General features: G+C 45.2%; 1 protein-coding gene across 5 annotated transcripts in view; it reads right to left on the reverse strand.

Moving 5' to 3' along the window:
- EXTL3 (exostosin like glycosyltransferase 3) overlaps positions 1-25,947 on the reverse strand; it is a 230,400-nt gene that overhangs the window by 104,470 nt on the left and 99,983 nt on the right. For 4 of the 5 annotated variants that reach the window (XM_054022194.1, XM_054022195.1, XM_054022196.1 and 1 more), the window contains 2 exons: positions 25,361-25,517; positions 673-774 (listed from right to left, as the gene is read on the reverse strand). The gene's annotated coding sequence lies outside the window, so the exon portion shown is untranslated. The remainder of the gene's footprint in view (positions 1-672; positions 775-25,360; positions 25,518-25,947) is intronic. The other variant, XM_054022198.1, reaches the window with a different exon arrangement.

The raw sequence follows: 25,947 nt of genomic DNA on the forward strand, positions 1-25,947 counted from the left end.
TTTAGAAGGGGAAGTGGAGAGTAACACAGATGGAGCAAAATTTTCACCACATTCTACTACAGTGATGGCTGCCTTTCAGCGGCCAATGGAATGAGCCTTACAGTTTATCTACGTCAGTAGTAGGCTGCGGGGTGAGATCCTTCTAGATGAAAGGCATTATGGGTACATTTTTCCAGAGTGCCTGAGTGACTTAAGTAGCTTAAATCCAGTTTACTTCCACTGGGAATTACACTCCTCCTAAGTCACTTAAGCACTTTGGAAAAGTTTATCCTAAAACAGGTGGCGCTGGCTCTATTACAGTGGGAAGTGCTAGGCAACCTTACTAAGGCCTAGTTTTCAGTTGTTTACAACTCTGCCAAACTTTAAACATTTAAGCTAAAATTTTCCATTCCAGCTGAGTTGTTTTTGGAGTTTCAGCAGTTTCTGACTAGTATATTAATTGTATGCGATCATGTAATTAAGGTCTGTCTCATAATGCATATGCACAAGGGGGCTGAATTAAGGGTGCACAGGCAATTTGAATTCAGTAGCTGAGCTGGCAACCTTCATGTTCTTTTAACATAGTTTTTCTTTGTATGTAATATAAAAACTCCGTGTTTATTATAGAAAAAAGGGAAAATATAAGCGGAGACCCTGATTAAATCAACTCTGCAGTGCTCATTCATAAGTTACCTCCTTAGGTTCTGCTCCTTTGTGCAGAGCTATGCGATGAATACACCAGCTCCCGCGCTCATTTTCTTTTTGTTTTGAGCGCTGCTCTCGAGGGTTCCTCTCCTTTAAAACAGAAACACAAACAAAACCACATGTACTTAGAAACGTATTACCCAATGCTTGGAGGCATTGTGCAAGGGAAGCTATTGGCACGTTGGCAGGAAAGCATGGCTCCCAAGTCTCCAAACAGCAAAGAGATCCATCAAATGAGACAGTCGCTTCCAAGCCCGAACACTCCCACGTGCTAGAAGGCAAAACCCCTGGGTAAGAAGGGACTAGCAAAGGCAAAAGGACAGCCTGGAATTCTCCTGACACCATCCTGCAGTGCTGAGTGCACTCAATTCCCAATGACTTGAAATGGCAGCGGAGAACACTGTGCAGCTCGCAGGATCAGGCCCAGAGTGAATTGTAATTCAGTGGGTGACATGATGCAGAGAGTTCTGGGACAGAGCACACGGTCCTGTTTATTTCTTAACAAACCCAAGTATTCAAGGGGAATGTAGAGCTTTAGTACTAAATACCAACCCAGCCCAGCAGGAAAAGACAGTTCGCATGCTGGATGCCAACTGGCCATGTGGCAGGTTTTGATGCCCAGCCCAATCCCTCTCACTGCCATAGCTAGACCAGTAAAAAAAACTAATGAACATTTTTAGTCAGAGGATCACAAGCCTTATGAAAGAGCAGTGTGCCCAGTTACAGAGACAGCATGGTCCAGCAAAAGGCACAGAACTAGGAGTCGGGAGAGTTGGCTTAGTCCCCAGTTCTGCAACTGACTTGCTGTGTAACCCTGGGTAGGTCACTTCACCAAACCGTATTCCCCCCACCCCCCGTCTATGAAATGAGGGGTAAGGAAACTCACCCACTTTGTAATGCACTTTGAGAGCCACAGGGGAAGAACTGATAAGCGTTAGAAGCAGTAAGCAATCATTACACTGCGCACAAATACACCTCTACCTCGATATATCAGGACCCAATATAACATGAATTCAGATATAACACGGTAAAGCAGAGCTCCGGGGCGGGGGGAGGAGGAGGCTGTGCACTCCAGTGGATCAAAGCAAGTTCGATATAACACGGTTTCACCTACAACGCAGTGAGATTTTTTGACTCCTGAGGACAGCGTTATATCGGAGTAGAGGTGTATGGCATTTACATCTGTGTCTTATCCAGATTCCATGGAGATGGGAGGTTATAAATCCTTAGATAGTTAGTCAGGAATAGAACCCAGGGCTCCATATTCCCAGCTCCATGCTCAATCATCTAGTTCAAAAGTGAACTCCTCTAGCTTGTCAACTCCCTTTACAGAACAATACACCCATTAAGTGGTAACTGATAGCTGAGAAATCCGGTTTCTTTGGTTATTTCCTGTCACAAAATAATCTGAGTACTTCTTTCATAGATTTCAAGGCCACGAGGGACCAGCTAGTCTGACCTCCTGCATAGCACATGCCAGAGAATTTCCCCTCCAATTGTTGCATTGAGCCCAACAACTTACAATACCTCTTTGTATCAGTTTTCCCCAAACTCAATTCATGACTCCATCTTACACACGCTGCGGATGCAAACAATCTCCCCGGTTCGTAGCAGGTAAGCAGAGAGAGATTTGAGACAAATGCCCTTTAATAACCCTGCTCCAGTGCGGGTTGGATTGCTGTGTAGCAGCTGATACTTTTGCTTTGTACGGCATTTCCTTTTGCTAAAAAACGGTAACAATGCTGCGCATCGGGGCCATCCACATCCTGCCTTCACCCTCCTACACACAGGCTTTTGACACTTCTGATATGCCAAATACCGTACTGCAGCACATAAATCAGAGCTAGAGCATCTTCATCTCCCTCACCCCATACCCATCGAAGAGGCACTCTCGAGGGGCTACTTTCACTAATACGTTCCATACTCACAGCCTTTCACACGGTCCCAGCCCTGCCCCGTACTCTGACCGGAGAAAAGCAAAGCAGGAGCTTCGCTCTTTGGTCTGGTGGCTGATGTTGGACCCTGGTGACAAGACTGACAACTGCTTATACAGGCTCCCCCCACTTCATTTCTCTCTCGTGCGCAGATAAATAGCTCCCAAGTTCAATAGAGCGCTTGGCCTTCCTGCTACAAAGAAAGAACTCTCCCAAGGAAACGCAAGGTAAACCTAGCCCCTCTTTCTCTTGGCAAAACACAAGACATGGCAGATTTCCATCTGCATAAGACTACAGCGTGATTGCAAATCTGGAACCTTAAGAGCCATGTTTTCTTTTTCAAATTGAAAAGGTCGTTGCAGAGTCCTCCGGGCAGATTTCTAGATCACAATCAGGAGTTACTTGACAAGGGGGAGGGATAGCTCAGTGGTTTGAGCATCGGACTGCTAAACCCAGGGTTGTGAGTTCAATCCTTGAGGGGGCCAAAAAAAAAAAAAAAAAGTTGGGGATTGGTCAGCTTCGAGCAGGGGGTTGGACTAGATGACCTCCAGAGGTCCCTTCCAACCCTGATATTCTATGAAAATATCTCAACATTTAAGCAAAGCTGATGAACTTAACTCAATATTCACTGCATAATATATGCCCTGGTAACAAGCAAAGAACACTGTGTGTATCCATGTATGTGCATGCAGCTATGTGACCAGCAGTCTGTAAAAGTATCTGCACTGTAAGCTTTAAAAAGGTGCATTACTTCTTTTTTTAAAAACATGTTAGTCCAAAGTTTTCAGAAGTGACTAGTGATTTGGGTGCCCAACCTGAAGCATCTTAAAGGGACAAATTGGGCTCATGCGGCACCTCCCAATGGTCCAGGGACATCTACATCGAGCACATCACCGGCCAACGACAGTACCAGGAGGCGTGAGCCAGAGTGACATCGTTCTCCCACTACGAGAAAGGGACCAAGCAACCTTCTCCGTTGGATCATATGAACTGGAACCATAAACTCCCTGAACATTAAATCTCACCAAATGAGGGTCAATCCATCCTCATCGTCATATCCACTCATTATACTCCACACCCGAACATAGCCACTCCATGAACTTCATACCCTCATATCTCAATGCCTGTACTTTGACCCATCAACCTTTTATCCCCAATCTGGGATACTGAAGATTATGTATTCCTTATGCCACCCGATTTTAAACCAAATTTAGCACCCTTGATAATCTGTACGTTACTCCCTGATAACCAGAAACTTCTATGCTCAAACTCTGTTCACTTTTTTTTAAACATCTTAATAAAATTTTTAAATCTGAAGTTACCATAGTCATCCCCTGTATTCAGAAAAGGAAATAACTATGGCAACACGTAGCAGGTGCTGGCTTTTTCCTAGCTCTTAAAAGACCCCACTCCTATAGTGGCTCTCCCAGTCATTAGTGCAAATCAGTAAGGTTCTGCCTTGTAACTGCGGTGACATGACAATACAGCCTATATGCAGCTTCTCAGCCTTCCAGCTAAGATCAAGTGTAGTATGCTGGATATGCAGCGATGAGAATGAAACATTACCCCACATTCTGTGGGCAATCATCGGTTCATACATTTTTTCCCTATTCACGGTTATATCGTTTTCAATGCACATGAAGTGACATGGCTGGGGGTATTTGGGATATGCATTCAACAATTTATGTGTTTTATAATTTGAAATATTTTCTAATAAAAGTTTTAATCTACTTCAATATTGATGGGCCTTTCATCGGCTGCATCACGGCATAGCCTTGCAAGGGGGTGGACTCTGATGTAATGGATCAGTATCAGGAGATGGAGAAGACCATACATACATTCGTTTCCAAACTCCTCCAACTTCAGCCCCATATGCAAAAGAAAACTGAATACAGATAAGCTGATTTAGACCATTATGCCTTTCATCATAGTGCTTTGGATACCACAGTCCCTTCTAGTCTGTTTCAAGATCTGGAGGATATGGAACAGAGACTGCTGGACAGTCTCATTTCAGGGCTATGAATGGAGATCAAATGTCTACACTAACATTGTTCTCTCTCTTGACAGCCTTATACATCGTTGACAATGAGGTGCTGCTGACCTGCCTGAAGGACCCAGCAGGGATGGACAGAGTAAGTTGACTTCTCTAGGTCAGATCAAGAAGGCTGCTGGGGGAGACCATAAGATATTATGGGGTACAGTGCCATCAACATACTATAGCCCAACTACAGGGCTCATCACCACCAATCATGCACAGATGATCCTGTAGATGAAAGATGAATCGAGGAAGAGGCCAGGATGATGTTGGCAGGCAGGGAGAATCAATCTGATTCTTTAGATGGTGAATTCTTCCTTGAGAGCAAGCATGTGGCCTGCATCACCTCAGGGTTCTTGCGGCTTCTTCTCGGCTCTGGTCCAAAAAGCAGCAGTCCCCAGGGTTGATTTTTTTTTTTTTAATCATCATCTAATGTCTTAGCTCTTAGATGAGGGATCATCCCTGGCCATCAATCTGTGCTCTTCTTATTTAGAGTGGACTAGTGCAAGACACTACTTCAGGCTGACCCTGAGGTCCACCTAGAAACAACAGACTGATATGCAGCTGCCTGCTCAGTCAAGCAGAGGGACAGAGTACATTGTACCGATGCTCAGCACTCTTTCCTGGCTGCTTCCCCAGTACTGGTCCTACTTCCAGATCCTGATTTTAAAGCTCTAGCTATCAGAGAGAAATGGAGAGGAGCTATTACTGTGGGAGTGGACAGGGTGAAAAGGGAGCACTTTGTGTCTGAAACAGAGCAGCAAAGTTGGCGTGGGCTCCTAAGAAGAGAGGGGAAGGGGGAATGGGTTTGGGGGAAACTAAAAAACAAGAGAAAGCAAAAACTCCAAACAAACAGAAATGCAACTAGGCAACTTTGTACCTTTAGCATTCTGCATTTATATTGTTCATCTGCCTGCGAATACAGATTGCAAGTCCTTTGGGGCAGGGACTGCATCTGTCTTTATGTTTGCAAAGCACTTCGCACAACAAGGCCCCGATTTTGAGCGGGGCCTCAAGGTGCTACCAGAACACACATAATTAATAAAAACCAGTGGACAGTGCAGGGCAGTGGAAGTGATAGGGACTCCCAGGCTCGAACCTGCAGGCTGCCAGGCAGTCTCAGAAGACAGTCCTTGTCTATAGAATTTACTACCGCTGAAAATGAAGCTGAATCCACGTCTTGCCACTTGTAGGGCACAATGCAGGATTTCCTCCTCTGCAGGTCTTTGCTTAACAACCAAATCGCAAAACAGCCTTAGGCACTTGGCCTGGGAAGTAAAGCAGCTGTATTTGTTTCCTATGAAGTACAACTGGCTTTAATCTGGAGGGGAGGGATGCTTCAGAGGTTTGTAGAAGGAACTGATGTTCTGAATGTATTTAATCAGATGCTACAGCAGGAGTCGGGAACCTTCGGCTCACGGCCCAAGAGGGTGATCCACTGCTGGGCCGCGAGACATTTTGTGGACGTTGACCATCCACAGGCACATGCAGGGGGCCGTGCCTGCGGACGGTCAATGTAAACAAAATGTCTCGCGGCCCACCAGCGGATTACCCTGGTGGACCGTGTGCTGAAGGTTGCCAACTCCTGTGCTAGTGATGGAAGGAAGCCTTAGTTGCATAATTTAATATTAATAGGCCAAATTTATTCCTTTAACCATAACCCACTGACATCAATGGGTTCACCGTAGATATGAAACAGGCAAATCTGTCTCAACCTCAATGAGGAAGAACTGCCTACTAAGAAGGAGAAGATAGTGCATTCTCTACTGCCCACATTTTCCTTGGGTTCCCTGGCTGATGACTGGTGCCAGTAGCAGAGAGGTTTGTGTGATGTGGAAGCTCATTCACTAGGAACCAGAGTAAGAACTTCTAAGTCAGTCCACAAAGTCCACCACATGTGCACTCACTCACTTGGCCCAGAACAGAATTCAGGGTTCTGCACTTTCCCTTACAGAGGCAGCCAGAACCTAAATCCCTTCTTCTGCTTGTGTGCTTTAAGTGTCCACGAAGACAAATGAAACATTTTCCAAACACACTGGGATGTTTATGCACACACTGCGTCTGTTACTAGTCTTGGGATTTTTAAATTTGTTTTTTTTTTTTATAAAAAGATTTTCAGGTCACCTGTAAGATGTGAAAACTCAGCTAAGAAAGAAAGCCTGTCAGATGGTCTCTCAGCAAGACAGTATCTGTTCCCAGGGCACAGACTCAGAGCCCTGTGAACTCCCTACACCATCTGGATACTACATATTTGAACTCCACAGTCCTACTGCTACTCTTTTGATGTGTTACTGTTTGAGGTGGCGGCATTCCCAAAGGTCTTTAAAGATTATAGGAATCTTGGGGAAGGGAGGGAGGGAGAAGAGATATTCAGCTTTACAAAAACATTGTGAAACAAAAGTTTTAAAAAGACATTCAAGTTACGTTTCTCTTGCTGCTCCAGTCTTTATTCTCTGTTGTATTGCTAGGCAAACGGGGGCTATGTTTGGCACAAAACCAGAAAGGAATTGCACGCACTGCAGAGACAATGTTTACAGACATCTGTCATTCACACCAGTGTCAACCTTTAACCAAGCGCCTCACTTCCATTGTCCAAAGGAGAAAGGCAAATGACAGATGTCTGCAGCAAAGAGGCTCAGCGAGCATCATGTTCATGGAAGAATTACTCTACAGAGAGAAAAACAAGCTTCCCCCGAGCAAGCAGATCCCCATTACTCAGATTCAGGTACAAGGTTACAGAGCTTAGCAACTAGAAGCCAGAGACTGTAGAACCTTAGCATCTAGGTCACTCACATTCAGAAGGTGGACATGAGAATGGGTTTAGCTGATCTCAACCACAGAGAAATTTAAAAAACGCCACCATGAGGGATATCCAAACTCAATACCTCACTTTCCTGGCCAGCAGGACGTGGAGGTGCGGAGAAGCCAGTCAGCTCAGCGAGTGCATGCACAATGAGAGACTTGCTCTCAAGTGACCCCTCCAGTCCACACAGCAGCAGATGGTGCTGGAGAGCATCACACCCAGCCCCTCCTTGTTTGAAAGGGAGAGATGACCTCCGCACTTGGGGATTTGAGAGTGACGTGAAAGAGGAAGAGTTCCCAGAGGAGTCCTTCCATGCTCTTCAGGAAGTCTGATGTAGAGTATAATGACTGAATTCACAGGACAGTTTTTGTGGCCCTTCTCCCTCAGAATAGTTGTGAAACCCTCTCCCACAGGAAGACGCTTTCTTGGGCCATCTTCATCAGCTGCCACATCAGGAGCACAGCCAGTTTAGAGCAAAGCCCATCTAAGGTCTCACCTTGATTGCGTTCACCACCTCTGCACTCGACTCAGCTATCTATCTGCCTTCCACCCCTACATTATCACAAGCCCCGAGAATCCAGCTGTGACCCTACGCACCTTTTCTTTACAGCCTCTATGATTTGCTGCTCCAACAAAAACAAGTCAGACGTGGAAATTAAAAACAGCAGCATCTAGGTTATGTACATGGACAGACTTTTTTTCTCCTGCAGCGGGTGACAGGCTCAGAATTCTCTGGACCAATCAGTACTGGAACCTTCTACGGTCCCGGGGTTCAGCAGGGGAAAAAGAAAAACAGACAATTACTTCCACACTACAGCATCATAGGACAGGATGTTTAACTACAGCAACTGTCTGCTCTTATTCCCTCTTCTTCTCCTCTCCTTCACTCCCACTCATATAATCCTCCTCCATTTTCTTGGCTTACTCTGAGGCTGCCCCTCCCCTATGCAGGAAAACATCTTCCCAATTCTTGATCACAAAGCCCTCTCCCACTCCACTCTTCAAACTCACCTTTTCCAGGTTATTGTACACACTTGCTACACCCTTTCCTTTTCCTCCCATCTGTTCTCTCTCTCCTGCAAGGCACGTTCCGCTTTAACAAACAAACAAACAGATTCAAGTTGCTTTTTATTTTTCTCATCCATCTGCCTGACATTTTTACATCGTACAGCACTGGATTCTGTATCTCAAGGTTTTTTCCTCACTCTCCCACTCTAGACAAAAAAATTGCTACTACTCAGGTATTTACAATGCACCCTCCAACAGCTTTCAGGTACATACAGATATCATACAACGCGCCCTCCAAGAGCTTTAACACCGATATCCATCCTCTGGAAACCACAGTTCCCAAGATGCACTGCTCCACCTCAATCTGAGCTGAATGCCGGCATGATCAAGATGCAAGGCACAGCGAGAGGGGATCTGTAGCCTCTGCGGGCCATTCATCCATGACAGAGATTACAGATGCCACAGCCAGTTCCCGTTTTATGCACATTGGCATCTTGCCAAGGGATGCAGCTAAGTGGGCTCCGGCGGCTGACCAAAGCTAGGATGGTCCCCATAGGAGATCCCAAACAAGGTCAGAGCTAAGGGATATCTAGTGCTCCTGTCTCTGAAATATCTAGCACCATTAGGAGCAATTAAAGTCCAACAGAAATCTGGAGAAAGCAAGACATTAAAGCTCTCAAGAGCAGAAAGTTTGCTGGGCGAATGCTAACCATGTCACACACAACTGGCAACATAGCCGCCTGGATCCATTACCTACGCTTGCTCTCTAGCTCTCGTGGTCTGGAATGTTTATGCTTCAGTTGAACATACAGGTCACCCAGCATATTACTATTTCTTAGCAGAACACTTCAAAATAGAGCTAGAAACAGAGAGTGTTTGCGGCATCCTTCATTATTCAAGAATGAGACACAGTTCACATCGCAAGCAAACAATCCATTTAGTTTCCACCCAGTGAGTGGAATGGATAAAACATTATAATTAAAATCTGCTTCCCTTATTGCAGAATAGAGAGCAAATGAAAGAATTTGATCCCACCCTACGAAAGGCCTTTATTTAAAAAAAATCTGAAGAATATGAACAAACCATTAGCTCCTTACAGAAGAAATATCACAGAGCAATGGTTTCACGGAATCCAACTGGGACAAGGTCTGTAAGGTTGTCTAGTCCTTCCACTGCTAACACAGAATGGTTCCCTACAGTATATCCCCCAATCTAGTTTAATTTTTTCCAAGCACTTTCGCCACTTAGATTACCAGGTGGTAATCTCAATAAGAGAGGGGGGACATCTGGCATAAGAAAAGAAGGGAGGCATCATGGCCCCAAGATGAGAGCAGAAGAGAGAAGCAGAAGAGAGTTACCATGGTATTACCAAGTAGTACGTCCTCCTTAAAATGTTAAGCTTTATAAAGGAAAAACCCTAGAAACTTTGCAGGAATAATAAAATAATATAAATAATAGAATAATATATTGTTCAGGAAAGTAATAAAACTGTAAATTACCATCACAATCAATCAAAGACGTTTTTTCAACACCACACCTGCGAATAACAGCTCTTCACCTGGACGGCTACAGCCAGACACCCAAACTGTATTTCTTCTGTCAGCGTCCCAACAGTCAACTTCACGGCTGGGCTCCTTGCACACAGCCCTTCACAGTCCAGCTTCCTCTAGACAATCCCCTGCTCACCTGAGCACCATCTCTTTTCACTTCCTTCTCTATCTGCCTGCCAAGTGCCCCCTTCAGGCAGATTCCAAGCCCTCTTCCCAGCTGTCTCTCTCCCCAGGACAGTATTCTATGCTCCTGCACCACAGCTACAGCGGGTGGTAGTGCCAGGGCTACTGCACTTTAAGGATGATTTCCATTCTGAGTGATAATATGAACCCCATCTAGGAAGAGAAAGAGAGGGAGACCTAGAGAAGCATTATGCAGAACAATAGGGACAGAAGCCGAATTCATCAACATGACACTCAGAAGCCTGAACAGACCAGCACAAGACCGAAATAAATGGTGGAAACTGGTGGACACCTTATGCACCTGAGGTGCAGGAGGATAGAGGAGACGATGACATGGAGAACAGATGATGTAGAGAACATCTAAAGAAACCCATTAGCTTAGATCTAATTCTAGGATTTGTCAGTCACCAAGTCCCAGCTGATGCTTCTCTACTAAGCCTGGAAAAGGCTTTCACAAAGAAACAACTCTACCCACATGCGCAGCTCAGATTCAAGGAGCTATTTAGAGAGAACAGGATCTCTGGATTTTTAAGTTCCTCTCTCACTGTTTGTTCCTCCTCACCTGAAGTCATAATCCACTTTTTGCACCACTACGAATCATTGCCATGTTACACCAGTTGGGATGACACAAAGGATTAGGATTTAAGAAGGGGGATGGTCAACATGGGCAGCAATTAAGGCAAAGCAGACACACAGGCCAAAGTCCTGCTCGCTTCAAATGTCTTCCATAATAAAAGTGGAGAGAATGGCAATGCAATGCCGCAAATAGATCTAAGCAGCAACGCTTCTGTTAAAGAAAATTACTTTACATTTCCAGTGAAGCACGTAAATATGAAGGAAAGAGACAGCAAAAAAAAAATCTCAGCATTCTTATCTGTATAAAAACAAACTCCCCAGCACTCATCATATAATTTGCTTTCAAAACCAAAAATGGTTCTGTGGGATTTTTCTTTGAGAGAGGGGGAAATAAATTAAGTCCAGCAGCCCAACACCACCAAACCAGTGCACAGAGAGCCAGGTGTTCACAAGCAATCCTAATGAAACAACCCTGATTGCATAGGCCAACATATTCAGACGCTGCCTCCCAAGATGCTTTGAATCTTGTGGTTAAGGCTCTAGAATGCAACCTACAAGATCAGGGCTCAGGTCCTGGCTCTATTCTAGGCCCTGGCACTTAACTTCCATGCTTCAGTTTCCCCATATATAAAACGGGGATAAGAAAGTTCCCTTTCCTCCCAAATTCTGTTGGTCTTGTCTATTTGTACACACACTCTCTCTTATCGGGGCGTGTACAGCACCTAAGACAGAGGAATACCAATTTTGGTTGGGGCTTTTAGGAGTCACTGTAATACAAATAATTCATAGATTTTAAAGTCAGAAGGGACTATTCGATTACCTAATCTGACCTCCTGTGTCACAGGCTATTAATTTTCACCCAGTTACCCCTATATTTCAGCCCAGTAACTTGGGTTTAGCTAAAGCATAACTTCCAAAAAAATCTACCACTGCCCTGGGTAGTTTGTTCCAATGGTTCGGCACCCTCACAGTTAAAAATTTGAGCCTAATTTCTCATTTGAATGTGTCTGGTTTCAGCTTCCAGATATTGGTTCTTGTTCTCCCTTTCTCCGCTAGATTAACGAGCCCTTTAGTACCCAGTATCTTCTCCCCATGAAGATATAAAGACATTGTAACCAAGTCACCTCTCAATCTTCTTTTTCAGAAATTAAAGAGATTGAGCTTCCTAAATCTCCCCCTGTAAGGCATGCTCTCCAACCCTATCTCCACTTTTTGTGGTTGTTTATGGTAAAGTCTCTGATTTTTTTAACATCCTTTTTAAAATGTAGACCCCAGAACTAGACAGTATTCTGTTACCAGTTTCCTCGATGTCATATGGGACAGAGGCAAAGTCACCAGCCTATTCCTAATCACTAGCTTCCTCATTCATGCTGCCTGGAGGGTCACTGAGAGCACAGGTGAGACAGGCTCACTGCTAACTGTTCCAGTGTCCAGCTCCCCGCTGTTCCAAAGCGGGAATGACAGGGAAAGTCCTTCTCAGCTCCCACACCCAGGGATGGGGCATGCCTACTTGCTCTGTGGGGATGGTGCATGAGCAGTCTGGTCAGCACTAGGAGCTGTAAGAGGATGGAGCATGCCTAGGGTACACAGAATCTTTGGAGATTTTAATTGCTAAACTCGAAGAAGTCTCTAGTGATCATGTGCAAACTGAGATTTTGCAAAGGTTTATAAACAGCCAAGTTTTGGCCAATGTTCACAGGAACAGCAAAAGGCTTATCATGGGAACGCTAGGGCTTTTCAAGTGAAAGGCAGAGTTTGTTTGTTTTTTAAAACACATAGCAAAAAAAAAAAAAAATTCCTACCCTCATTCTCGGAAATGGCTGAACTGTTTTGGATGAATCTTTCCAAAAACGTCCAACCTTAGGCAGACACCCAGCATGGAAAATACCAGCTCAATTGGTTAACTGAGGTTGGCAAAATTATAAGCAGCTGAAAACAGGGTCTAATAATAGGAAATATCATTAAAACCTTGATAATTGACTTCGCTACCAGCCCCACCTATATTAAAAAACAGAATCTAATCTATCTATAGTATAAGACCCTTTGTTATGTAACCATTTTTATGTTATCAACCTAATTTAGACCATATGCTCCTTTTGGACAAGACAGAGACTTTATTTGCACACGAATAGCATGAAATAAAACAAAAATTATGATGGTAAGTGTGAAGGTGCCAGTTTTACATAGTCATTTATCTCAGAGCAAGCGCATTTTAAGTAATATTCAGTTTAAATTTCCTTTAGCTCACACACGGGCAGCTTGTAGAGAGCATTCTGAACAGGTGGTGGATAAATACATGTTCTGATTACTGAATGAGACATTCAAATTTCCATAATCATGATTTCTTGTTGCCCAGAATCAGGTCTTTTTAAAACCTCCTATGATTACTGGAGTGCGGGTGGCCTTGGGCGAAGGAGGAACAGAACATGGGCAAGGCTTTCCCAACAGCAGCACATCAAAAGAGACAAAGTGGGGGTGGGGTGAGTGTTAAACATCCCCAGAATCTGTGGTGTTTCTCTCGTGAGTCGGCCTCCCACCCCCACACTTCTGCACATTCATAACCATGCTGCAGAAAATGTCATACTTAAAAATCAGATGCAACCCTAAACAAGCTCGTCTGCAACAGACAAATGATGAAATGAAGGTGAAATGAGATCCTTTCAGGAGGCCAATATAGTCTGATGTTGCTTGCCATTTCTGCTCATTAAATCTGGCAGCGTTTCCTCCCCAGGAGGTTCCATGAAGTAGGAACGACTTAATCAAGGGAGCTCTTTTAGGGAGAGGGAGAAAGTTTGCTGGGTCAGGCTGATGAATAAAGGATGGGAAATCCTCCTCCTCCTCCTATGAGAAATTAACAACATGAGCTAATAAGTGGAAAGACACTGAAACATCAGGAGCAGGTAGGCAAAATCCATCTACAGTTTGGAATGCTGCAAGCCCATGGCCAAAGATACACTGCAGGGAACGTGAAGTACAGCTTGCTAGTTTCAAAACCAAACCCCTCTGCTAGCTTCCTTCCAACAGAGGGCAGTGATGTGCCCACATATCCACCAAGTCTGAATTTACAAAATCATAAACGTGTTATATATAGGGTTGCCAACCCTCCTGGTTTGGCCGGGAGTCTCCTGGAATCAGGCTCTAATCTCCTGGTGGCTACTGAAGCCAAACGGGGAGATTTTAGGTCGCTAAAAGTCCGTCAGCGCAGTGGGGCTAAGGCAGGCTCCATACCTGCCCTGGCTCCGTGCCACTCCCGGAAGCGGTGACATGTCCAGCAGCGGCTCGTAGGAGGACGCGCAGCCAGGAGGTCCCCTGCACGCTGCCCCCCGCCCCGAGCGGCGACTCTGCAGCTCCCCCAGCCCAGTGAAAATGAGTGAGGGTGGAGGAAACCGAATGACAGAGGCAGGGGGGCTGGAGTGAGTGTAGGGATGGGGCCGCAGGGAAGGGGTGTTTGGGTTTGTGCGATTAGACAGTTGGCAACCCTAGTTATATAACTTATTTTCTAGTTTGCTATCAGAGACCCAGAACAACATTAAACTTAGCTACTGTATATCACATCACAGGATCTGTGACTACTTTTAAAAATTCTTTGCTATTTACACATTTCCAATATTAATTGTTCCTGAATGATCCATATTAAGACTATATGGTCCAGATTAAGACTTAAATCATGATTTTGTATTTACAACACAATTTTGTAACTGGTTTTGCAGCATAATAGATAGTTAATAGCATAGCATTCCATAGAGTTTAAATATATGAAAGCAGAAGAGTGCCTTAAGGGACTGTTGGGAATCCTTTTATAATGGACTGGAAAGGCCAAACTCTTTTTATAGTTTTGTTTTTTTACAGTTTATTTTTTAAAATTAAAATTAAAAATTGCTCCCAGATGGAGGTGATAACATGCCAAGTTTCAAGCTAGGGGAACTCTTCCTTTTTCTGAAGTGTCAAGTGCGAAAGCTCACACAATTTGACTTCTAATAGAAAAGCTAACAACTTTTAACACTGCTGGGAAAAGATGATTCATCTATAGGAACCTTAAGACAGACACAGACACAGACACAGACACAGACACAGACACAGACACAGACACACACCATTTAAATAAATGAGAAAAAACTCAGTTTCAAATATTAACAGCAAAGTTTGCCCTTAAAAGCACAACGGGTACATCTGACTGTGGAAGACCCCAGAACAGAGTTCCGGATTCCTTAACAGAGCAGCTGTAGCAAGAAAATGGACTCAAAGGTAAACAGTGTCAAGTGACTTTCTCGCAATGACTTCCATTTGCGAGTCAACAGATGATTTTTCTAAGTGCTACTCTTACAGCCACTGGGATCTGATCACTCTTCTTTCTGCTTCTCGCTTCATCACTAGAAGAGAATCTGCGCTGGGAATTTAGCTTACAGTTGTGCTGGTGATGCATAAAGTAGAACAGAATCCAGCTCACCCACTCATAGTTATGTTGATGCCAACAGAGTAAAGACCTGTTTGTCGATAAAGCAGGCACTTGTGATTGGAAAACGCATGGCGCAGCAGATATGGTAGAGTAAGACTAAGATTAGGCCATTGTTATGGTCAATTTTCTGATAACATGCCACGTTGGCAGAGGAGGGGACAGCTCCAGACAGGCTTGCTAACTTTGGTCACTATCACAAATTTCCGTAGAACAAGTGGTGGCAACAAGCCAATAGGCTTGCAACCGTTCTTCAGACAGACATTTTTAGAACACATTTTCCTGGCTTGATGTTCATTGTTGCCCTCCTTGACATGTAGTTCTTTTCGGCAGCATTCCACAGAGAACACATTTCCATTTCTGCATCTTGAAATGACTTTGCTCCTTCAAATGATAATGTATTAACATGACAAAATACAATGCACACTCACCGAGAAAACAAAATGTGTACATAAAGTATAGGGCATGGTTTTTTCATCGGGTCACTTGTTTATCCCATGCCACCATGTCCAGTCTTTCATTTCTTGCTGTGCCTCGTCTGACTTAGCCTGTAAGATCCTTGGAGCAGGGAGCTGTCTGGTCTATGCTGTGCTTCACAAGCAAACAGTAAAGCAGTAATTTGAAACATTTAGCTTTTAACCACCTGCATGAGTGAATTCTACAGCAATTGCCATGGAACGACTCATAGAAATGAGCATGTGTGCTTTGAAAGATTCACTTAGGAGAAACTGAAAACTGATTCCTGCCTCCTTTCCTCATTCATGCATCTCTAGAAACCTCTCCTCATTTCCCCTTCATTCACTTCTCTTTCATCTCCTCCCCACACCGACATCCTTATTCAGATGTTGGCGTCATCCCAAACCCTCATACTTCCCCCCACATCCATTATTAAGCAGCCTTCCTTTTAAGTTCCGATGCCAGCACCAAGGTCCCATCTAAACTACAATTTCTACAGCATAGGGGGATCCTGTTACAACTTATGACTAAAACAATGTTCATGTCTTCAGTATGGACAGGATCAAGTTGTGCTACAGCCTATCAGACAGAGTCCATGGCTGGGACAGGACAACAGGGGCTGGATCACTTAGTGATTGCCCTGTTCTGTTCATTCCCTTTGAAGCACTTGGCATTGGCCACTGTCGGAAGACAGGATAGTGGGCAAGATGGATCGCTGGTCTGACCCAGTGTGGCCATTCTTATGGTGCAGTTTAGGGAACCACTTAAAATTGCTTTTATCCTAACTGCATTTTAACCATACTGGGGGAGGAGGGAGACAGCTTTGGTAGCAGGATCTCACAGCCTAGTGGAAACAACACTGAAAATGGGACCTACCATGCTGGGAGAAGTTGGAGCTTTCTGCAATACCAATACACCGCACTGGTCAGTGCCAAAGTAACGTGTTCTACACTAGCTCCTGCTTGTCGTGGATTTCCCCCATGCAAACAGTGCAGCTTCCTTCCAGGCTGAGGTCTCACTAACTGCAGTTTCAATCTTCTCCTTGCAGGACACACGCTGAAACAATTCAGGATATTTATTTCAACGGAGTGAAAGAGAGGCAGTTTAATCTCAGACAAGGCACTGGTTTGGGGGCCACGAGTCCGGAGTTCTATTCCCAGCTCTTTAATTGACCTGCTATGTGATTTGGGCCAAGTCACTTCTCTAAGTGCCTCCGCTCCCCCACTGATAAAATGGGGACAAGTGTTACTTTTCTTCCTTTGTAAAGTGCTATGAAATCTAGAGGCAGAACAACTCTACATAAGAGCCAATTATTACCGCTTCACTATGAGCATAGTGTTTCATTGTGCACCCCAGAGTAAACCAGGGACTCAGAAAGTAGCATCAATCCCCCAAGTCTTATTGACCATTCATTTCCATTGTACGTTGCTAAAAGGTGCACTGGGTGGGCTCTTTAAATAAAAGCACAGCTGCACAACTAGCAACCACAGCAAAAAGAACATGTCCCTGTTAACTCCTGCCTACTGCAAACCCCAGGACTCAGCTAGTCCAGCACAATAACCCCAATTACAGCTATTTAATGCAGTAATTTCAAACCCATTTAATGTTATGAACCTCCATCTCTCCCAGATAAGTAATCTCAGAACAATCAAGTTAAAGGTGATTGGATTGAAGCACATAATAGGAATGTTAAATACTGTGATTACGCGAACAGAAAGGTGGGGGAAGTTTCCAGGTAGTCCCTATACACTTAGAACAAGAGGATTCTTAGTATTTATCATCTATATTTCAGTAGTGCCAAGAGGAGTGTGTCAGGGCCCCCTTTATACTACATGCTGTGCAAAAGAAAAAGGAGACCCTGCACCAGACGGCTTACAATCAAAATCGCAAGAAGATACAACAAATGGGCATCACACACAATGAAAGGGTAAGCAGCGAGGAAAAAGACAAGGGAAAGAATAAAAACTGACTACTGGAGAAGTTCTGCGTTGGACAAACGGGTATCCCACCTGTGGCAGGGCTGGGGTAAAACCCCTTGAATGCCCTGCCAAAAGGCTGGCCAAGCCCTGCTTTCTGGTAGGGAAGCCAGGTGCAGGGGCCCGGGCAGCCAGCAGAGAGCACAGCTGCAGGCCCTAACGAGGGCCAGCTCACAGCAATGACTTGAGCGAAGTAGAGACAGCTGGGCTGAGGAAGGGGAGGGCTATAAAAGCCCCGGAGAAAGCTCAGTCAGGAGGCTAGCCTGGGAGGGGGTAGGAGGGTTACATCTCTGTCTCCTCACCAAAGGTAAGGGGCCTCATGGGCCAGGAGACCCTGGGAAGGGTCTGACTGGGGGTAGCTGTTGCGGGAATAAGGGGGACTATGCTGTTGCACTGTAAATAAAGACACAAGGGTGAAGCACTGAAGAAGGTGTGGGGACTCTTTATTTAACCAGCCGGCACAGGCTAGAGAGGGCGGAGACCTGTGCGGACCCTGTGACACCACCTCTCCTGCAGGACAGGAGCATCTTTTCCAGGAACTCACTGCTTTACCACAGAACTCACCACGCAGGGCAGGAGGTCAGACAGGTGGTACTTTCAGGCTAGAGATTCTGCATGCACCTGAGACACTTTAAAAGTTACCATATATGCTCCTGTATAACGTGAGACCGTTACACTAATATTTAGGGTACATGATGGTGGGGTGGCTCCACCTACCAGGTTTATGACGGCACCATCTGCTTTGGGTTTGTCTCTGCTTATTTCCTGTTATGGAGAGCACTGGAGTTTGTAGAAGACCTCACTGCAAATCTAGGGCAAACAACCTTTCCATTGACCGACAGCACACGCCTCAACCCTTCCAGGTTTCAGAGGGGTCAAAGTCTGACCATTCACAACAATCAAGTTTATTCTTTAATGGATACAGGCAACCCTTACACACGCTATTGTCCAAGAACCACAATCCACAGCCCCTAGCTGTGCGCTTCATGTTACAGACAAATGGCATTTAGTGCCACGAGGCACTAGCTGCGGCTCTAAGTGCAGGTTGGTAACACCGTGCTCTGTTTATTAGGATTTCCTGCTTTTGAAGCTGTATAAACAGTTGAATTTTTAATTTAGTTTCAAGTAAACGTTGCTTGCCAATATATTTAGAGCAGAAACTTTAGGAGGGAAGGGCCCCGGTACTCAGTGCAGCAGCTCCCTCCCTCAACCCAGCCATCCAGCTGCAGGATGCGGTTACCAAAGGGACACATCTTTAAGCATGCATTCAAGCCCAAGGGACTGTACAAATAACATCCATCCCTCTCTAGGGTACCGCACAGTTTAGCAGCTAAGGCAGCCTGAAAGGACAGGACGTTAACAAACTGATGGATGTGAGGTAGAAGGCATGGGGAATCTGAGGCAGAGAGCAGTGAAGTGCCCGAGGCCGCAGAGGAAGTCAGTGGCAGAGAAGAGATTAAAATGTAGGAGTCCCTTGTTCACAATGTTGTGCCCAAACCCCTAACGTGACCTTCGTTAGACTAAGTCAATGGGTGCTGCTGGGACAAAACGTTAGAGGAGTCTGGAAACTCCCAATGCGACAAGAATAATCCGCGCCATTCAGCTGCCAGGCCATTTGCTTCTGAACTGAGCACACACAGGAGCATGGCAGAGACACGGCTCATTGCTCTAACACACGTCCCTCCACAAGGGTTCAGACATCTGTGCTTCAGCACAAACTAATGTTCTCCTCCCTCTTCTCCTCGCTGCCCAGAGGGACAAGCGCCCCGGTGACTGATTTCTGAGCAAGATGGGGATCTTTATAGCCGAGAAAACGAAGAGCCCTTCTCCCCACCATGCCCAGTGCTCAAAGAGCTGAAGGCCGCCACATGGGCACCGTCTGGCTATGCTGCCATAGACGCTGTGTTAAGGACAGGCTCCTTCGTGCCTGGGCATAGCTGCAACAGAAGGGAACAAAAAAGTCTTTCAGTCACTGCAGCAGCAGGAGGCACTGCCATTGATTCTCACAGCTCTGATTCTGGAGCCCCACGGCTCTGCAGGGGAAGTCGGGTAGGCAGAGCTATCCCTGGACACTTCACTGAGAACGCTCTGCAGGAGGCGGAGCACGGTCAGGGAAGATATGCAGGAATAGTTTCCTTGCTATTCTAGCATCTTGGGATTCCAAACCCCACAGGGATGGGGGGGAAGTAGGGGGTAGAATGCTCACTCTAGCCCCTAAAGCGTCCCTAGATTCTAGCAATGGAAGAGACTCATCAGAGCATCCTCTTACAGCTAGGCTGGACCAGCAGCACGGGCTCTTGTCTAGTTTTAAATGTCATCAGCAATAGAGCGTCTCCTGGAAGATGATTTCAGAAACCAACAGATTTCAGTGTTCGGATGTATTCAAAGAGGAAATTCACAAATTGGCTGCAGCTATTTGAAGATTTGTGGCCATAGCAACATTACTACTCTCTACACGGCATGAAACAAAAGCTACTCTCATCACGTTGCTCCCCACCCCCTCCGTTTCGCCAGCCATGCCAGCCCTGAATGCCCGTTTGCCCACTTCTGCTCCAGGTGCCTCCGTGCTTTCTTCCACGACGAACCCCTTGCATGTGGAATGCGCTCCTTGAATGCTTTTGCCTCATTCGGGTCCCCCATCCAGACCCACCTCAGCTGCAGTGTCCCCAGGAAGTCAGCCACATGAGGGGCACTCTGGGAAAGCTGATTATCTTGATAACTAATAATAAATGAGTAACATTTTTCATGATCTAGGCCAGGGGTAGGCAACCTATGGCCTGCGTGCCAAAGGCGGCACGCGAGCTGATTTTCAGTGGCACTCACACTGCCCAGGTCCTGGCCACCGGTCCGGGGGCTCTGCATTTGAATTTAATGTTAAATGAAGCTTCTTAAACATTTTAAAAACCCTATTTACTTTACATACAACAATAGTTTAGTTATATATTATAGACTTATAGAAAGAGACCTTCTAAAAACGTTAAAATGTGTTACTGGCACGTGAAACCTTAAATTAGAGTGAATAAATGAAGACTCGGCACACCACTTCTGAAAGGTTGCCGACCCCTGATCTAGGCCTATCACACTATGCACACACCTGGCCCGTCCTTTTCTTCCTCCTCGCTCCAATGATTTGTTACACTCACTTGCTCCATCTTATCTTAAATTTGATTGTAAGCTCTTTGGACAGGGGCTGTCTCTTATTGTATGTCTTTTCAGTGCCTAGCATAATGGGGCCCTGATAGCAGCTGAAGCCTTTAAGCGCTACCGTAATAAAAACAAAATCAATTAAAATACTGAGCAATCAAGCTAACAAGCAGTTTGCCTGCACCTTGTTCCATCTGCCTCCACCCACCAAAGTGCATCTGGTGAGAGGAGCTGCACACTGAACTTAGGAAGACGCTCGTGGTAACACTGTCACTATTTTTAGCTTCACAGGTCAGCAGTAGCATTTGGACTTCCTGCTCCCAGACAGAACATCTGGATTCTATAAAAAGTCAATCAAGCATTTTCCCACAACTCAGATTTTAATAAGGGCAATGGGAAGGAGGGGGAAACAGCTTCCTTTCCAAATTAGTAACAAGGAGCACAGGGCTGCAGTAATTCTGCATCTAGGATGGCCCAGCAGAGGTGATTATGTTCTGCCCTCTTGTTCATGCAGTTACAGTTGGATACACTATAGGAGGAAATCTCACACAGTGGTTTAAGCAAGGAACTGGGAGTCAGATGATCTGAGTTCTAGTTTAAGCTCTGCCACAGACTTGCCATGTAGGCACCAAGCTTCCCCTGGGACATACTAGGAACAGTTCCTGAGATAGAGGAAGCATTTTTTTCCTCCCAACAGGACTGGGAAAGCTGGAGCTCGTCTCTCTTCATCCACAAGGAGGGAAACTCTACGAGCTTCTCCTGAAATCCCCAGTCACTACTTTCCAATAGACACCCAAGTGCCGCAATGCCTTTCCCTCACCAAACCACAACACAACTAGAATAGAGGAAAAGGCTGAGTGTTTTATAGCAGGCAGAAGACTGTAAATATGGGAACTAACCATGTTTGGAGCTGAAGTGGCTGAAAGAAAGAGGCATGTTTTGGGGACAGGCATAGCTGGAGCCATTAGAATTTCAGTCATCTGCTAGAACTCTCAATCAGGGTCTCAAACCTTGCCTCCCAGCTGGTCTGATCTGTTCCAGGGGAGACACCAATTCTGGAATGGCATGAGCTCTACACCTGCCTACCTGAATAAAAATCTTTCAGAGGAAGAGAGGACACCTCTGTAGCTCAGACCCAGTGGAAACAAGCTCAGCAAGACAAAAGAGTTGTCAGGGCTCCCTGGACATATTTGACCCCTTCAAAGTCTTAGGCCCTTTTCATATGCTCAGCACCCAGGTATTTCAGTGCCTGGCACTCTAAAAATACCTTAACAGCAGACTACTATATTCCATAGGAGTAGTATGCGGCAGCCGTCTGTTAAGTGCCAGTGTTCCAATGGAACAAGAGTGCTTTAGCACATACGCAAGGAAGCAATGGAGGTGTATTTTGCCCCATGTATGTTGGACAACACCAAAAGGACTGAACGTAAAAAAATCCATTGCAAATCAACATACCACACAGACTATGGTGAGAGATTGTGCCACACACTCTCAAAGAAACTGCGGAACCACCTGATCAACATCCTATAAAGCAAACAGGAGAAGATCATGAATGAGTTCTCAAAACTGGAGACTCATTAAAAAAAAACAACCTTCCACACAAACCTCCTCGTGGCTGGACTTTACAAAAACTAGACAAGCCATTTATAACACACTCTTTACTTCTCTACAGAGGAAAAAGGACACTAAACTATCTAAACTCCTACATGCCACAAAGGGCGACAACAGTGGTTCCCTTAACTTATCCTCAAATTGTGAATCTATCCAGCTATACTCTTAGCCCAACAGAAGAGCCTGTCCTATCTCAGAGCCTCTCCTTCTGCCCCACCACCCCCACGAACATGATACAGTTCTGTGGTGACCTAGAATCCTACTTTCACCATCTCCAACTCAAGGAATATTTCCAACACACCACTGAACAGCACAATAACCCACAGAAACCTTCCTACCAACGCTATAAAAAGAAGGATTCTGCATGGACTCCTCCTGAAGGTCGAAACAACAGGACTGGACTTCTACATTAAATAAATATATGGAGTTATACCTACCTCATAGAACTGAAAGGGACCTTGAAAGGTCATTGAGTCCAGCCCCCTGCCTTCACTAGCAGGACCAAGTACTGATTTTTGCCCCAGATCCCTAAGTGGCCCCCTCAAGGATTGAACTCACAACCCTGGGTTTAGCAGGCCAATGCTCAAATCACTGAGCTATCTTCCCTCCGCCTACATTGAGTGCTTCCGCCAACATGCATGGGCTGAAATTGTGGAAAAGCAGCATCACTTGCCCCATAACCTCAGCCATGCAGAACACAATGCCATCCACAGCCTCAGAAACAACTCTGACATTATAATCAAAAAGGCTGACAAAGGAAGTGCTGTAGTCATCATGAATAAATTGGAATATGAATGAGAGGCTGCTAGGCAACTCTCTGACACCATATTCTACAGGCCATATCCCTCAGTGGGATAAGAGGGTAACCAAAAGAAACTGCACCATCTGCTCAAGAAACTCCCTGAAGAAACACAGGAACAAATCTACACAGACACACCCCAAGAGCCCTGACCAGGGGTATTCTATCTGCTACCCAAGATCCATAAATCCGGGAATCCTGGACGACCCATCATCTCAGACATTGGCACCCTGACAGCAGGATTGTCTGGCTATGTGGACTCTCTTCTCAGGCCCTATGCTACCAGCACTCCAAGCTATCTTCGAGACACCACTGACTTCCTGAGAAAACTACAATCCATTAGTGATCTTCCAGAAAACAACATCCTGGCCACTATGGATGTAGAAGCTCTCTACACCAACATTCCACACAAACATGACTACAAGCCGTCAGGAACAGTATTCCCGATAATGTCACGGCAAACCTGGTGGCTGAACTCTGTCCTCACTCACAACTATTTCAGATTTGGGAACAATTTATACCTTCAAGTCAGTGGCCCTGCTATGGATACCCACATGGCCCCACAGTATACCAACATTTTTATGGCTGACTTAGAACAACACTTCCTCAGCGCTCGTCCCCTAGCGCTCCTACTCTATTTGCGCTACACTGATGACATCTTCATCATATGGATCCACGGGAAGGAGGCCCTTGAGGAATTCCACCAGGATTTCAATGATTTCCACCCTACCACAACCTCAGCCTGGACCAGTCCACACAAGAGATCCACTTCCTGGACACTACAGTGCAAATAAGTGATGGTCACATAACCACCACCCTATATGGAAACCTACTGACTGCTATTACTTACCTACATGCCTCCAGCTTTCATACAGACCACATCACACGATCCATTGTCTACAGCCAAGCTCTAAGATACAACCGCATTTGTTCCAATCCCTCAGACAGAGACAAAAACCTACAGGATCTCTATAAAGCGTTCTTAAAACTACAGTATCCACCTGGTTAAGTGAAGAAACAGACCAACAGAGCCAGAAGGGTACCCAGAAGTCACCTACTACAGGACAGGACCAACAAAGAAAATAACAGAACGCCACTAGCCGTCACCTACAGCCCCCAACTAAAACCTCTCCAGCACATCATCCAGGATCTACAATCTATCCTGAAGAACGATCCTTCACTCTCACAGACCTTGGGAGACAGGCCAATCCTTGCTTACAGACAGCCCCCAACCAGCAACTACACACCACACAACCAATCTCTGCAATAAACCGCATTGCCAGCTCTGTCCACATATCTATTCAAGGGACAGCATGATAGGACCAAACCACATCAGCCACACCATCAGAGGCTCGTTCACCTGCACATCTACCAATGTGATATAGTCCATGTGCCAGCAATGCCCCTCTGCCGTGTACATTTGCCAAATCGGACGGTCTCGACGCAAAAGAATGAACTGACGTTGCCATCAAGAATTATAACATTCGAAAACCAGTAGGAGAACACTTTAATCTCCCTGGACACTCAATAACAGACTTAAAAGTGGCAATTCTTCAACAAAAAAACTTCAAAAACAGACTTCAACGAGAAACTGCAGAATTGGAATTAATTTGCAAACTGGACACCATCAAATTAGGCCTGAATAAAGACTGGGAGTGGATGGGTCACTACAAAATGTAGTTTTCCCTCTGCTGATACTCCCACCTTCTTGTCTACTGTTGGGAACAGACAACGTCCAACTTGATTGCATTGACCTCATTAGCACTACAAAGGTAATTTTTCCTGTGTTGATATTCATCCCTTCTTGTCAACTGTTCAGAATAGGCCACTTCCACCTTAATTGAATTGGCTGCATTAGCACTGACCCCCCAGTTGGTAAGGCAACTCCCATCTTTTCATGTGCTGTAATATGTATACTGCTTACTGTATTTTTCACTCCATACATCTGATGAAGTGGGCTGTAGCCCACGAAAGCTTATGCCCAAATAAATGTGTTAGTCTCTAAGGTGCCACAAGGACTCCTCGTTGTTTTTACTGTAATTTAAGAAGACTTGGTGTAGTTTCTCCTGGACCACATTTCAGCATGAAGACATACGGCAGTCACATCCAAGGAGCAAGGCATGCTTGAACTCACAGTAAACACCTTACCTGAAAATCAGGTTTCTGCAACCAGAGTCCAGCTTCCAACCAGTCAGATAGCTGTGATCACCAATGAGAAAATTTAATCTGGGCGCTTTCAGACTCCTTCGCAACCACCTTCTTGCTCAGGTCTCACAGTGCTCCCATGGACGACCAACAGGGTCAACTAAAACACAAAAACAAACAAAGACTTCTTTAATTGTGGTGTATTATTTGTAGTTGATGAACTTGGAACCAAAGCATTTCAAATCAAGCAACTCCAGGCCCATGCAATATATCTATGCGCTCCAAAATCTACTGGTGCACAAAAGCCACTGTCTGTGTACTCAATTACTGTATGACAGCTTACTCCCTTTCCTTTATTTTGTGGAGCATAAATGCAACAAGTAACAGTGTGCAACAAATGCACTCAACACAAAGACATTCAAGCTCACAAGCACTTCTGCTTCTTCTATGTTTCAAATAAAGTTTGGCAATGCCTGCACTCTCCAATCAACCAACATATCAACCACACAGATGAAAGTCATTTACTTTAACTGCTACTACTTGAATGATCTCCTCCACTATGCTCGATTGTGATACATAACCACCCACTG

This window comes from Malaclemys terrapin, chromosome 3 (assembly GCF_027887155.1).
Source record: "Malaclemys terrapin pileata isolate rMalTer1 chromosome 3, rMalTer1.hap1, whole genome shotgun sequence".
Classification (NCBI taxonomy): Eukaryota; Metazoa; Chordata; order Testudines; family Emydidae; genus Malaclemys; species Malaclemys terrapin.